The sequence below is a fragment of the Manis pentadactyla genome, chromosome 10 (assembly GCF_030020395.1).
Source record: "Manis pentadactyla isolate mManPen7 chromosome 10, mManPen7.hap1, whole genome shotgun sequence".
In the NCBI taxonomy this organism is placed as follows: domain Eukaryota; kingdom Metazoa; phylum Chordata; class Mammalia; order Pholidota; family Manidae; genus Manis; species Manis pentadactyla.
In genome coordinates this window covers 39,680,893-39,695,889 of record NC_080028.1, presented here as the reverse complement: position 1 = coordinate 39,695,889, position 14,997 = coordinate 39,680,893, and the positions used below count along the sequence as shown (strand labels likewise).

At 44.6% G+C, this 14,997-nt stretch overlaps 1 pseudogene; it reads right to left on the bottom strand.

Moving 5' to 3' along the window:
* Positions 1-12,585: 12,585 nt before the first annotated feature.
* Positions 12,586-13,514, bottom strand: LOC118934239 (olfactory receptor 6C2-like; annotated as a pseudogene).
* Between the last annotated feature and the right edge of the window lie 1,483 nt (positions 13,515-14,997).

Genomic DNA, 14,997 nt, shown 5'->3' with positions numbered 1-14,997 from the left:
GCAATAATTCTAAGTCCACAGACAAATATGCACTCAAAAGAAAAACTGTAAGATATTGAAACAAGTTAAAGAATAATTAAATGAATGAACAGGGATACCATGTTAATAGATTGGAAGGTTCTATACTCTACAAATGTAAATTGTACACTGGCCAATTGTTCCATTGATTTGGTCAATCAATCAATATATTTCACAAAGTCCATCAAAACACTAGCAAACTATTTTTCTGTAAAGTAAAAGTCTGATTCTAAAATTAGTTTGGCAATGCAGAAGAAAAAGTCTGGAAAAACACTCCTGAAAATGAACAAAATTTTATTGGCAGTAGTATGAAAAATAGACCAAAGGATAAGACAGGAAGCATGGAAACAGACCCATGTGAATGTGCCCCTGAATCTGTTTCACCAAACCTGTCTATCTCTGTGTTCCCTGGTAACTCTGGGGGGAAAAATATGGTCCCAGCCCAGGGCAAATAACCTTTGAAGCCAAAAACAATCAAAGGGAGAAATAAAGTGGGAGAAACCCATTCATTGCTTTCAAGCATTCGTCTACCCCTGCTCTCTTGTATCTATCCCAACTCCACTGTAAAAGGACCCAACCAAACCTTTCCAGTCGAGGTAGGCCCTAGCCACCAATATCTCCTTGTAATTACCTATTGAACTGGAGACACACTAAGGACTACAGGGAGATTCTGGAAGTATTACACTTTTATCCACATACCACCCTTCAGAAACTTCACCTCACAATCTTCTCACTACCCATCTTCTGCAATGGGTCCTGTTCAAGAAAACAGGAGCACTGGAACCAGACTAAAAACATACAACAACAGCAAAAAAATCATGATAATCCAAAATCCACGGAATTTACCAAGGTTCAAAGTCCTATGCAGATTAAGTCCTTAGCTTGCCATTCCACGGGAAGCCAGTAGTTAGGGAGTTTAGAGCTGTCATAAGGTAGCATCTGGAAAATGGAGAGGGTCAAAGCCACAGAAATTATAGAAGAAAATAACATTAAGGGCGATAAAATACATATTTCAATAACACCAGAATATGCAAATCTTATCCATCAGGTATTAGGCATGAAAGAGAGTGGTTCTGTGATGGCACAGTAGCAGGAATGGGATCTCATTCTGGTCTGGGAGTTACAGGTGGGTCAGTATATATTGCTGCAGGATGTACATGTACTGGCCGTTTACATAAAAAGAAAACTTCCCCATAAGATGCTCTTACCTCCCAATCGTTCTGGGAACACTACTGGGATCATTGGGGACCACTCTGCTTTTACTCCAGGAACACAGAGAAGTCCAGCTTCCAGACCTTTTTCCAAAGGTAGCAGAAGGGTCAGCCATCACTGGTCCATGAGTCAAAATCTCCAGGGTCACGTCCACTCGACAGAGCCTCCAGGGGTAAAAGCAGATGGGACTGGCAGGAGGATTTTGCCCAGTTGGCCATGTCCTGGCTGCAATAACTCCTTTTTGGTTTTCATATACAACTGTATAGGACGGACCACAATGTGTGTTCATATGTCCACAGGACTCAAGGCTCTCCTTCAGGGATTCTCATCCAAATGCTGTAGCACTGTCTGTCCATAAGCAAGATGACAAGACCTGCTGAAAGACTATTGGTGTCTGACTTCAGACCAGATTTCTACAAACCATTGTACCTCTCTATCATGCTTTCCAAAATAGGGTTATGTGGTACATGAAACTTCTATTTTATTCCTAATTGCTGAACCCATTCTTGTACTGCACATCCAGTAGAATGGATGCCTGGATAACACTCAATCACCTGCAGTCAGCCACAGGCTGCAAAGAGACATTCTAGGTACGTTTTGGTCACTTCTTATCTTCAAGATGTGCAGGAAAAGAAAAGAATAGTCCAGTAGCTGCATCAACACAAGTCACCGTATACCAATATCCTTCTGATATTGGCAGGGGCCCAATATAATCAACTGTCACTTGACAAGGGGTATCATCCCCTTTACTACAGTCCCATGTTGCTGCAGGACTCAGTGTAAGTCTCTCTGAGAACACACAAGGAATTCCTTCTGGGCTCTGCTGACTTCCTAAAAGTCAGCAGCATGCCCCAAAGACAGACTACAGCTAACATTGTATTCTTCCCTGTGTGCAACAGATTCTGATGTAACCATTGAACGACCTGCGAGGTAGGCTTTCCTTCCAGCCAGCAGACTTGTAATAATAATTCTGCTTTATCATTCCCTTCGGATACCAAAGGCATATGGCCAATCATGTGCTGTACAGTAACTGTCCTAATCTGACCAGAGGCCCATAGGTCTTGCCACAACTCTTGCTCCGATTAGGGCTGGTGACCAACTATCCAGATGGCATAGTACCATGTTGGTAGCCACAGGGTCAAGCCCTGATGGATGGTCTAGCTGTCAGTGCAGGCAACTATAGTATAGGGCACCTGGGTAATCACGAGCCATACCGCCAGCAACTCAGCCCGTTGTCTCCTCTTGCCCTCTCCATCCTCCATCCATATTGTCTCAGTCTTAGGAGGGAAGTCACAGCCCTCCACTTCAGGGGCTGCCCACAACGTGAGTTATCTGTATAACCAGCATCTTCAGGTATAGGGGCTTTTCTGTCTTGATAAGGACTCTTGGCTACCATGGCTCAAAGGCAAGTTTTTACTGCTTTCCAATACTGTATGTCACTGGCCCCATTACTCACTGGAGTTTTCCACTCACGGGGCTGGAAGACAGAGCACTATGCTGCTGTAAGCATGCACCCCATTTGGCCAGAGCAAACAAATGTGCCCACCACTCAATCACCTTTGGGTACAGTTTGCACCCACCCTGCAATGGGATAGGTGGTTATTACCTTAGCTGGATCTGTTCCAGTGATTGGCTCCATAGCCAGCAAGGCATGATATACAGCATCCAGTTGATTCTCTATCAAGGTGTACCAGAAATCTTCTCCTTTCCATAGTTGTGACCAGATCCAATAAGTTGGCATGTTCAAGTCGCTGCTAAAGACCCAATAAATAAATATCTTTGGTTACATGAACATCTAACTCACATAATCTTCATGAGTCTGTTACACGCAAGGCCTTACAGCCTTGGCTCCTTGGCTGTTCAGTCAGCAGCAATAAAATCAGCTGCACATGTTTCATCCCAGTCCCACCTGATGCCGTATTGTACCAACCAGTATAAGGGGTTCAGAATTTGTGCCAAGTGCAAGATAAATAATCTCCAGTAGCTCCAGAGACCCCTAAAGTCTTGTAATACTGTCACAGTGGTAGGGGTAGGGAAAACCTGAACCTTGTCTATGCCTGCTGCAGGGATAACTTTACTTTACAAGTCAGACAACCCCTAAGAATTTACAAACAACCCAGGTCCCTGAACCTTGGTGCTTTTCACAGCCCGTACTTTCTCTTTTAGATTTTGCAGTAGACTAGGAACTGCCACTTCTAAATCTGCAGGGGAATCATATGTGAGCATGATAGTGTAGTAATACAACCACATTGTTTGTGGTTTCTTCCATGTGGCTACAAGTCCATGATATATGGTGGGTCTGTGGAGGAATCCCTTTGCATGGACAGGGAATGAGCACTGCCAGCCTTCCCACATGAATGCAAACTGTTCCTGACTTTTCTGTGCTATGTCAATAAAGAAGAAAGCATTAGCCAGGACTACAATATAATTTTACATCCCCAGTTCATGATTGAGAGTATCCATAATGGTCAATTCCCTGTAGTCCATGGTCATATACCAGGAGCAATCTTGACATTTTACTGGTCGCACTGTGGAATTAAAAGGACTATGAGTGGGCTTTATGACTCTCCAACTCTTGTAGAGCTTCTCCAAATTCCTTGTGCAGCCCAAGCAACTTACACTGCTTAGTATTTGTCATCTGCAAATGTACAGTCAGAACTACAGGTGGATGCTTAGCATGTCCCCTCAGAATGGCCTTCACCACATGCATCCTCAGTCTGCACTAACTGCAGTGGTATGTTGAAACAGGCCCTGCAGGATATCTCCCTCCAAAGTATAATCAAGGATGGGAGAAATGTACACAGTACACACTCCTTTGGGGGTATGTGCCCCAGCCCCAGTGGGATTTGGAATTCTCCACTCTAATTGGCTTACCTCCATAGCCATCTATCACAGCAGAAGTTCTAGGAAAATGCTTTGGTTTGCTATAAATTAGAGAACACTCAGTTCCTGTGTCCACTAGCATCAAGACACATTGTACACTTTTTTTACAATTCATTGACAATTCAGGGTACCAAGGAATTGCTAATTCTACATGTGGCCTCTGTTCCCCACCATGTCCCCCAAGATAGGGATCTTTCCTTCCCTGACTGGAACCATGATGCCCAGTCGCCGTCCTGTGGTTTGAGGGCCCAAGCAAATTCTGAATACTTTCCTCCAGGAAGTTTTGCAAGGACTCAGGCCGAATGTGAGGCTGTGACTCCAGCTTCTGTATCCTGGACCTCAGCAGCCAGATGCACTGCTCAGGCTTTAATTGGTGCCACAGTTCTAACAAATTCCTATGAGCTGTCCATCAAAGTTTTCCTTCACTACCCCAGCCATTATTATAACAACCCACATCTGGGTCCTCGATGGGTATTTTGCTTCTCTCCTTTCAGTCATAGCCCGTACCTACTTCTGTGCTCTTACTCTTTCAATCTCCCCCAGATCTGCTGAAGTTCAAGTAGCCTCACTTTGGGTTGCCCTACTAGGGGGACAAAAGTAGTCACTAAGGACCCAAAGAAAGATGTGGAAGCTGTATGGAGCATCCGATTTCTCATTCCTACTTTGAAAAACTCCTCACTGGAGTTTTGATGTCCATACTATAGACAATATTTTTCATGCCAAATTTCTGCCATATCTGTTGGAGCTCTACATATATTTTCCAGCTACTGGGTATGTATGATAAATCACCCTGATTAGTCCAAATTGCCCTGATGGCAGCTATCAGCCAATCCAGAGGTGTCTTGATTCCCTGAGGTGTAATGGGCACTTTGCAACCGTTGCCAGAGGGAAGGGTGAGTCATCAGGAAAGCCAGTCTACTCATTTCAGGATCAGACATTGAAAAGAAAGGAGCAACACACAGCAGCAATTCACAGGAGAATTCCACTTTATTAGGGAAAGGTGCTGGGTTATATAGGAAGGGGCATGGGTTGATTGTGGAATCACTACTATGGGGCTGGTGGCTATTGGCTAGGTGCTTTGATTAGGAGGGCAAGGGGTGATAGGGGTTCAGGTGGCGCCTGCGGGAACCGAGGACCCAAAAGAGAAGTAGGAGGTTGCCATCTTATGGGTGGGGGCCCTTCATTCCCCCCTTTCTCCTCTATGGGGTTGTGGACGTTGCTTTCTCTCTGACTGCTTCCTGCTGAACGGGGGAGGAGAAGGGAGTGAGGGCTTGAGAACTGGGAGGAAAGGGTTGAGAGGACTCCCCACAGTAAGGACGAGTAGATGTGGACTTCTTCAGGTTGGAAATCAATGAAGGTTCCCTGTCGAGGGACTTGTTGGTCTTGAGGGACTTGTAGGTCGAGGACTTGTTGATTCTAATGGTGCCAAGAGGATATGGGTGCCAGAAGCCAGGCGTCTGTGGCCATTGTATCCAGGAACCATTTCCAGCGGAGAGAGGGGTCCATCTCAGCGTGTGGTGAGGAGGTTAAGTGAGGGTGAGGGATCTTCTGTGGCTAAAAGCTGGTAGTTCCTGAGTAAAAGCTGGTGGAAAGTTTGATTAGAGATTTTACCGACTTGGGATTTGATAAACTTTACTATACAAGGTAAGAAGAGACAGGCGAGAAGAATGATTATTATAGGGCCTTCAATGGGCCACAGCCAAGTGAGGAAGGGGTTTGTTAGTATTGAAGGGAATGGGTTGGAGGAGTAATACTGTGGGTACCGGGAGTTACCCATGTAGTGAATGGTACAAAACCAGTAGGGACATCCCTGTAGGTGTCTGGCCATCACCTGCAACAGGCTTGTTTTTGGTCATAGAGGAAGCAGAGGTAGGGAGAATAAAGGTAGCTGCTAGTGAACACTTCGGTGGAGGGAGGAAAGTGGAGGTATAAAGGCTCGGAGCAGCCTTTCAGAGGGCAGTTTGATGTGGCAATGAGGGCAGTAATTTTTGTTTGATGCTGTGTGTAAGTCTGTCTGACTTTGAATCGCCATACAAAGGATGCTGGGGTCGCGGGGAAGACAATAGGAATGGGGAAAAAAAGCGAGAGAGAGCGAGGGAGCAGTAAAGGAGGAAAAAGTCATAATTCAGGAATGGATGGCAAAGGAGGTGAATGGGATTTTGGAGGAAAGAGGACAGTAAGGTCAGGAGTCTGGAGTGAGGAAGAGTCTGTAAACTTTTGTAGGATAAGAGATCCTTTAGGTGATGTGGGGACAGAATGGTAAGGGGCGCCCCGAATGTCAGTTTATGAGCTTCCTTCTGCAAGAGCTGTCCAGCGGCTAATGCCCGTAGGCAGGGGGCCCATCCCCGAACTGTGGGGTCTAATTGCTTGGAAAGATAAGCTACTGGGGCAAAGGATGGGCCATAATATTGGCCTAGGACTCCTAGAGCTTGACTGGACCTCTGATGAATGTATAATGAGAAGGGCTTTGACAAATCAGGCAGATGGAGAGCTGGAGCTTCCACAAGGACACGACGGAGCTTAATGAAGGAGTGTCGGGGTGAGGAGGACAATGGTTCTTCAGGGGGGCCCTTGCTGAGGTCGTATAGGGGTCTTGCCAACACGGAGAAGTTAGGGTTCCACGCTCTAAAATACCCAGCCAGGCCTAGAAAGGAAAGGATTTCTGTGTTGGTTTTGGGAATGGGCAGGTCAGAGAGGAGCCATTTTCTGTCTAAGGTAATGGACTTTTTTTGTTCAGATAGAAGAAATCCGAGGTAAGTGACAGAAGGGGAAGAGATTTGAGCTTTGAAAGGGGATACCCGGTAACCTCTGGAAGCTAGAAGGTTAAGTAGGGAGGCAGTGTCAAGTTGAGACTCTTCCCACGAGGTCCTTCAGAGTAGAAGATCGTCCACGTACTGTAATAAGGTGGACTCGGAAGCCTTGTGGCAAAACTGTCCAAGTGAGTTGTTCAGAATGTCTTGTGTATGGGTCCGTCCAGGTGAAGGCGAAAAAATCTTGGGAGGGGGGGCCAGAGGGTTAGAAAAAAAAAAAGGCGTCCTTGAGATCTAGAACTGAGAAGTGGGAGGCCAAGGCAGGGATCTGCGATAAAAGAGTGTATGGATTTGGGACTAAGGGATGGATAGGGACGATGGCCATGTTGATGAGGCGAAGGTCTTGGACAAGGCGGAAAGATCTGTTGGTTTTTTTAACAGCTAATATGGGGGTATTAAACAGGGAGTGAGTGGGTCTGAGGTAATTTTTGTTTAAAAGATCTTGGATGGGTTGAAGGCCTATGAGGGCTGAAGTGGTTAGGGGGTATTGGGCCTGACAGATATACTGAGAGGGGTCATGTAATTTGATAGAGGCAGGAGGACATAGAGCCACGGAGGGGCTTGTAATGTCCCAAACTTTGGGACTAACAGGATGTATGAGGTTGGAACTGGAACTTTCATTGGGTAGAGGGGGGTCTTCGGCTATGAGGGCCATTAGAAAGGGAGTACTGGGGGCTGTGGGAGTGGATATAGTTATGGAAACATGGAGGAGAGAAAGGATGTCCCATCTTAGTAAGGGGATGGGACACTGGGGCATAACCAGGAAGGAGTGGGAGAAAGGTATGGGATTGTCCTGGATTGCGCATAAAAGGGGGGGGTTTAATGGGAAAATCTGTTTACCTCCTACCCCGACTATAGGAGTAATGGCAGGCGTGGTAGGGCCCCGGTATTCTCGCAAGACTGAGAAGGTGGCTCCTGTATCTAGGAGGAAGGAGATGGGGCGACCGTCTACTATTAAAGTAACCCTGGGCTTCTGTTTGGTGATGTAAATGGTCGGGCAAGAAGCCCCCGGGCCCCGTCAATCTTCTTCTGCCAGCCCCACTATGGTGGGCTTAGGATGGGGGTTGTTCGTCCAGCCTCCCCTTCGGGTGGCTGGGCAATCAGACCCGCAGTGGCCCTTTTTGTGGCATCTTGAGCATGGGGTGATAGGAGATCTGGGGGAGGGTCACGCCCTTGACCAATGTCCTTCTTTTCCGCACTTGAAACAAGTTCCTGTGGGGGGCTTGTTTGTAGAAGATTGCCCAGGTTGTGGTTTTATCAGCTGGGCCAACATTTGGAAATTGGCCTGATCAGCCTTTTGTTTACAGCGTTCTTTCTCCTCCTCCCGGTTATGGAAGACTTTAAAGGCCACCATTAGGATCTCAGTGTGTGGGGTAGCGGGGCACTGTTCTAACATTTTGAATTTAGCTTTAATGTTGGGGTAGCTTTGAGCTAGGAAGTATGTCATAAGGACATGTCTCCCGTCAGGCGTTTCTGGTTCCAGGCTGGTATTCTGTAATAGGGCTTGAGTGAGTCTGTCTAAGAACTCAGAGGGAGCTTCCTCACTCCTTTGAATTATGTCTTAGAGCTTTTGAAAATTGACTACTTTACGAGCTGTCTTTTTCAGACCTGCTATTAAGCAGCAGGCGAAGATATCTCGAGAGCAGAGACCCACGGCGGTGGGGGACTGAAGGGTTCTGGCTCAGTCTGTGGGGGAGAAACAGGTGATGGGGGCAAAGATGGAGGAGGCTCTTGGGACTTAGAGGGGGGCTGAAAGGCTCAGGCTTGATCTGCAGGGGGGTGAGGTCGGGGAGGAGATGGTAGTGGAGGAAGGGGGAGGGGCTGTTGTAGGTAAGGAGGGGGAAGGGAGTGAATGGGAGGCTTCTGCGAGGGGAGAGGCGGCTTGAAGGCTAGGAGAACTTGGGGGAAGGTGGGGGAAGGAGGTGGAGGTGGCGGCGAGGGAGGCGGGAGGAGGAGGCGGAAAGCTTCGGTATAGGGAATCTCCGTCCATTTTTTTCAGTCGCTAGCAGTAGTTAAAGAGATCGCGAGTGATGTTAGGATCAAGAGCTTCCCCTGCGGGCCATTGGCTGTTATTGTCTAGGGGGTATGTCGGCCAATCTTGGGAGCAGTATTTACGGAGAAGTTTTGGTTTTATATCAGGTGTCAGGGAGAGGGTGGCTGGATACTTGAGCAGGCATTCAAGAGGTTAACTTTCAGGGAGGGATGAGGAGGCTCCCATGGCTAAAGGACAGAGAAGGAGACAAACAGGGGAAGACGAACGGAGACCCTCGGACTGGGAGCAGACCGCAAGGAGACCAAGGGCGTCCCCAATGATCCTTGGTGGTCTGCAGAAACTCGTATACAAGTCAGTTTCTTAGGAAGTGCGGGTCGTCACCCAGACTTCTCTAAGAAGGCAGAGTGCCGGAGTCACGAGGAACCTAGTACTAGGAGTTTTCGGCGGAAGGAATTTTCGGTGGAAGGAACGGAAGGGGGAGGGGGGGAGAAGGGAGCGTTCTCATCAACAAAGGAGTCACCTCGTTTATGGCTGTTGGAGGAGGGGCCTGAGGGTCCGCCACAGCTGTGAAGGCCTAAGGCGGGGAGAGTTCTTTCCTCGTCCCCGAGCATCAGGGCCTTGCTGGACGATCACGGTTAATGGCGCTGTGATAGCTCGGGGAAGAGCGGCCCTCTCCGGGGGAAAACTTACCTAAAGGCCAGAGAGGAGTGGTGAGTGTGAGGCGCCAGTGCTGGAAAAAGAGGACGAGGGCAAGCTGCTGCTTTTGTGGGGGGAAGACGGGGCCCAGGGGTGTCCTGTCTCCCGGGTTTTGGCACCAATGAAAGGAAAGGAGTGACACACAGCAGAAATTCACCGGAGAATTGCTCTTTATTAGGGAAAGGTGCTGGGTTATATAGGAAGGGGCATGGGGTGATTGTGGTGTCATTTCTACAGGGCTGGTGGCTATTGGTTAGGTGCTGAGATTAGGGGGGTGAGAGTGATTGGGTTTCAGGTGGCACCGGTGGGAACCGAGGACCCAGAAGAGTAGCAGGAATTTCACCATCTTATGGGTGGGGGCCCTTCTGACATGACAATGTTTCCCACCCCCACATCCCAGAGACATTAAAGCCATGCAGGCAGATGTTCCGATGGCTTCTGTCTGTACTGGACGCTCATGTAAACCAGCTCATCCTGGGTATAGGGGCAGATCACGGCATGCTCCACAAACTGGGGAGGGGGTGACTCCTCCCCCTGAGGATCCTGCAGTTGTTTCATTTTATTGTTTTAGTTACAGCTACGTGGGCTTTTAACACAGTAGAGGCGGTGCCTTGGGCAGTAGCCCTGGCAGCAGATCAGCTCTTGGCCCTGCCTCCTCATCCTTTCCAACACTTCTTCCCTCCACCAGCTCCAGTTCCTCCACCATCTCCGGGGCTGAAGGCACCGCTCCTTCCTTCCACTCCCCAACAACCTTCTGCAATGTGGCTTCTGCTACCTCATCCCAGGAGCGTGATCCATCGTCTCAATAATGGTCTCTCTTCTTTAAGGGCATCCCATAGGTTACCACCCAGCTCCTCCAAGTGATGCAAAAGTCTGTCTCTCTCCTCAATGACCTTTTCCACTATCTTGACAAAGTTCCTACAATGCCAGCTGCTACAAAGACACTCAGGCCTCTAAGCACCCTTCTATCTCACAGTGGGCTAATTTCGCAGCTTCCGATGTCTCCAACCTTCCTCAATTCTGGGAAAGGCCAAAACGCTCTTGGAGGTGCTTTATCCCAGACCAACTCCCCCACTAAGAGCTCCCCAATTGGAAGGGACACAGGTAGATGTTTCCCAGGTGAAGCTGCACCTTCTACTACTGCAGCCACTGGTGCCTTCCCACTATCTACACTGGAGGTCCTAGGCATCTCCTCACTATCTCTAGGGTCAGCCCAACAAAGGGCCACACCCATGTAGACAGATTTCAGGTTCAGAGGTTCTGCCAACTACCGCCAGATGTAACTCCAGAGAAGAAATCCCAGGGCAAAATACCTTTGAAACTGAAATCAGTCAAAGGGAGAAATAAAGTTTAAAACCCATTTATTGCTTACAAGCATTGATCCCGCGTCTGTCTCTCTCTCTCTCCTGTTGCATCAGAAGCGACCAAATACTCCCCCAAGCCTTTCTGGTTCAGATGAATTACTTCTCTCCACCCCTTGGAAACACTTGTTGATATGGAAATGCACTAAAGCTGGGTGAGAGATTAGGGAAATGTTGTAATTTTACCAACTCTGTTATGCACAGATTCATGTCAAATGTTACTTCTGTGTTTTTTCTATTCACATATTAGTTCTCACATATCATTGTCAGAAGTTTCAAATACTCGTATTGGAAAATTATCTACTATGTAACTCATATTTGTCTGTGTCAGGCATAAAGCTTTCTAGAATTTGGCCTATGAGGAGACCTTGTCAAATGTATTTGCCGTTGAGAGTAGAATGAGGAGAAGTAAACATGCAATTGCAGTTTGGTAAGGAATGAAAGCAGCGGGTAAGTGATGACAGTAGTGGGAATGAGTCGGACTAACCCAGGCCTGGGGTCCTGCTGGTGGAATCATAAGACAAGGTCAGCAATAAATTCTTGTGGGAATGTCATCTAAACTGGAGGTTAGGAAGTTGAAAAATGAGGGGTAAATTCATGCCTACACTGTCCATGAAATGAGAAGTGGACTGAAATACAGAAAAAGGATCAAAGGAAATTTTACTATGTTGCATTATGGAAGAGGAAGTTGGAACAAAATGTACTGAATAATGAAATGCTGGTGTTTCCTTGAGGGATTATAACTAGGTGTGTAAATTGGTCTCCTGAATTGACATATTTTTCATTTAAAAAAGCATATCATCACATTGATATTTGTATTCACATTTTATTCTGTTTCTCATTTGTTCATTCCTAATATAATTGGCTTAAAGCTTATTAATATATCACTCTTCTAGCCCTATAATAGTTTTCTTGGACTTGCTGCCATCTGTTGGCTAAAATACTCTACATACAAGATTAAACAATTTAATTGGGATACCAATATAAATACGTTTTATGTAACTTCAGTGAAGGATTTATCTTTATCAGAAATTACAAGTGCATTGTTTCTTAATTCATGACCCTTTGGCAAATTTTAAATAACTTTCATATTAGATAGGATCCAGTCAATAAAATATGTGAATTGTGTGATGTCAAAGATTTTCCATTAGTAAATGCTTCTTTCAAATCCTAAATCTTATACTTATTCCTCATTTAAAAATATATCTTCGGTTTATGAAATTTTTCTTATAACACATAGACAAGTATTGATTCTTTTCAAAATTAAGTCTATTTTTTAAGTAAGGTTTTTGGTTTGCTTTTTGTATGTGTTCTATTTAAAGGAATGGTGTTCACTATTGTACTAATATTTTAAGGCAAGTTTCCCAAACCTTTTAGTATTGGAAAGGAAATGTTAGGAGTGAAGTCATGCTTAGATTTCCAGAGACTTCTATTCTCATTTTTCTTCATTACAATTATCATCTGAAAGAAGCTTTTTTGTAAGGAGATCAAAGGGGTGACTTGACTAGGTCTGGTACCAAATGGAAGGCCAAATCTAGATCAGGAAAAGGCAAAATTAGAAACTGAAGAAAATATGCTTAGGGATACTGACATCAACATTCCCCTAATTCTTTCACAGCAATTTAAATCTTTTGACTAAGTCATTAAAGGCTTCTTTCACTTGTTTGTTCCTCATAGTGTAAATGAATGGGTACAGCATGGGGGAAATGGAACTAGTGAGTACTGTTACTCCCTTATTAATGGCCATTTCATCCTTTGCTGAAGGTTTGATATAAACAAAGATGCAGCTGCCACAGGTGATGGAAACCACGATAATGTGAGAAGAACAGGTGGAAAAGACTTTTGTCCTCTGCTGGGCAGAGGGGAGTCTTAGAATTGTCCCGATGATGTACATGTAGTACAGGACCACACACAGCAGAGTCATGAGGAAAGTCATCACAGAGTTGATGATAATCATCTGCTCTATGAGCCATGTATCTGAGAATGAGATCTTCAGCATAGGGTTAGCATCACAGAGAAAGTGGTCAATGGCATTAGAGGCATAGAATTCCAGGTCCAGTCCCAAGCAAAGTGGTGGCAATATGATCAACAGAGAAATCATCCAACAGCAGAAGATGAGCTTTTTGCAGACCCTGAAGTTCATAATAGTCATGTAACGCAGGAGTTTGCAGATGGCTACATATCGATCAAAGGACATGGTAGCCAGGAGAAAAAATTCTGTTATTACAAAAACATATGTAAAAAAATGATGTCATATGCAAGCATTATACATAATAGTCCTGTCACCTGACGATATACTGTACAAGAATCTAGGAATGCAGTCAGACATGAATGAGATTTCTAAGAAGGAGAAATTTTGGAGAAAAAAGTACATTGCAGTTTTAAGGTGAGAATCCACTAATGTGAGGATGATGATGTTCAGGTTTCCAGTTACACTCAACATTAGGTGATAAGCAAAAATATAAAAATCAGAATCTGTAGCTGAGGGACATCTGTCATTCCCAGGAGGATGAAACTGGTTACAGATGTGTGGTTTCTCATTCTAGGGGGACTGAATTTTGCCCAAACTGCATGTAAAAGCGAAGGATGTAAGTTCTGAGAATATGGTGGTAAAATAGTCTGATTATAGTTTTGTTTAGAAAAGTCCCATGTATTTTACGTGTGTTTTGTTTTATTTAATAATGAATTTTAAAAATAATTGATATTCGGCTCTATTGATAGCATATCATCATATGGATCCGAAACCTGGTTTTCAAATATTTTTACTACAACATATGGTAATATAGACATTTCATACTGCAACCCGGTGTACAAGTTCACACCCACACAAATACTTACACACATATATGGGGAACAAAAATAACAATAAAATACTGATCCTTTGGTGCCCTGCTCTCTGATGTTTTATGTTCTAATGTATCTCATTAAAAATAAATACAAATACCATCAAATTGATTTTATAGCCTACTAAATGGTCATGACATGTATTGGGAAAAATTTAAGTTTTTATGTATTTTTTGAATAATATGGTATAAGGAAAACATAATTTTCCCTGATAATTTTTTAAATGTGCACTATTCTTTTAATTTGCACTTTGGAATAGATTAGTTCATCACACATTTGTTCCCATAAGAATATATCCCTTATCAATAACCAAAATTTTACCCAGTTTCACTATCTGCTTGTAGCCCTTTTTTTCCTTGAATAAACTAAAAACACATGAGGTGTGTTTTTGACACAAAATGAATCTAGATCCATGTACTAATGCTGTTGAAGTTTCTGTTCCCTGCACAAGTCATGTTACATGAACTACCTATCGGGACAAAAATATTATCTAATTCTTTTACTTTCTCTCTCCCCCTTACTTCATCCATTTGCTGATTCTGACTTATACCTGACTCTTTGTGATTCATTCATCTGTTTTCTACTTGCACACTTCAGAGAATTAATTCCAAATCTCCCACACCACTTTAAAAACTTTCTATGTGTTTTTGTCACACTCTATGTTAATTAGAGAGAGTAAAAATTTGTTGGAAACAGGATTTTCATCTTGTTTAATGTAATAACCACAGAGCAATGTGGACTGAGATATAGAGTTATGTCAAGGTAATATATAACCTCAGATCTAGATAACTCATTTATTTATAATGTGGATTCAATATTAAAAGTACTCTGACAAATTCCAAAGGGAAAGGGACTGGGGGAGGTGGATGGGAAGGGAGGGAGAAGGTGAATAAGGGGCATTAAGATTAGCACACATAATGTAGGGGGATGATGGGGAAGGCAGTACAGCACAGAGAACACAAGTAGTGACTCTATTGCATCTTAATACGCTGATAGACAGTGACTGTAATGGGGTGTGTGGTGGGGACTTGATAGTGGGGGAAATCTAGTAACCACAATGTTGCTCATGTGACTGTATATTACTGATAACAAAATAAAAAACTAAACAAAACAATACAAAAAAATCTACTCTGACAACTGTTACTTTTGCCAAACCCCTTACTCTACGTTAGGTGATTCT